The following is an 864-nucleotide window of genomic DNA, read 5'->3' as shown; positions in this document are numbered from 1 at the left end:
GGGAGAGGGGAGAAGTCATGGGGCTGAGGCAGGAAGGCATCCGATGGCAAAGGGGGTGGGAGGTTGGAAAATCGGATCCAGGCCTGATGCTAATATTTGGCGACGTTGAGGAGAGGAAGGGTGTCTATTGTATCATTCTCTGTTGTTTTTTGTTTTGTTTTGTTTTTGAGACAGAGTTTCACTCTTGTTGCCCAGGCTGGAGTGCAATGGCATGACCTCTGCTCACAGCAACCTCCACTTCCTGGGTTCAAGCGATTCTCCCTCCCGAGTGTCTGGGATTACAGGCATGTGCCACCACGCCTGGCTAATTTTTGTATTTTTAGTAGAGATGGGGCTTCTCCATGTTGGCCAGGCTGCCCTTGAACTCCCAACCTCAAGTGATCTGCCCGCCTCAGCCTCCCAAAGTGCTGGGATTACAGGCATGAGCCATGGCGCCCGGCCCATTCTCTATTCTTGCCTGTAAGTTTGCAATCTTCCCCAGTGTGATACATTTTAACAGAAAAATGCGGGGACAGGAAGTGAGGAAGTTATGAAGTCTGAAGGCAGGGGACTTGCAACCTGGGGGGCGCTCAGGGCCCTGGGAAGGGGAAGGTCAGGGGAGGGGACCACTGACCGAGCCGCCCTCCACGATGTCCCTCCAGAGCGGGCGGTCAGGGGGCTGCTCGGCCAGCTCCAGGAGGTTGTCCAGCACCACCTGGCCGATGAGGTCGTGCCGCGAGAAGCGGTCAAAGTCATAGACGCTGAAGTGCAGTTTGCGTTGGGCCAGCTCGGCCAGGGGCACCGAGAATTGAAACGTCTCATTGAAGACGGGGTTCAGGGTCTTCCTGTGCACCTGGTGGTGGTGGGTGACAGGAGACAAGACAC

The 864-nt window shown here is 55.9% G+C and overlaps 1 protein-coding gene across 1 annotated transcript in view; it reads right to left on the bottom strand.

The window, feature by feature from the left end:
* SYT3 (synaptotagmin III) overlaps positions 1-864 on the bottom strand; it is a 33,647-nt gene that overhangs the window by 19,026 nt on the left and 13,757 nt on the right. The gene's annotated exons all lie outside the window — the stretch shown is intronic.

This window comes from Mandrillus leucophaeus, unplaced genomic scaffold (assembly GCF_000951045.1).
Source record: "Mandrillus leucophaeus isolate KB7577 unplaced genomic scaffold, Mleu.le_1.0 Scaffold74, whole genome shotgun sequence".
NCBI classification, from domain to species: Eukaryota; Metazoa; Chordata; class Mammalia; order Primates; family Cercopithecidae; genus Mandrillus; species Mandrillus leucophaeus.
The sequence above is the reverse complement of the archived record's forward strand: the minus strand, read 5'-3'. Positions and strand labels throughout refer to the sequence as shown.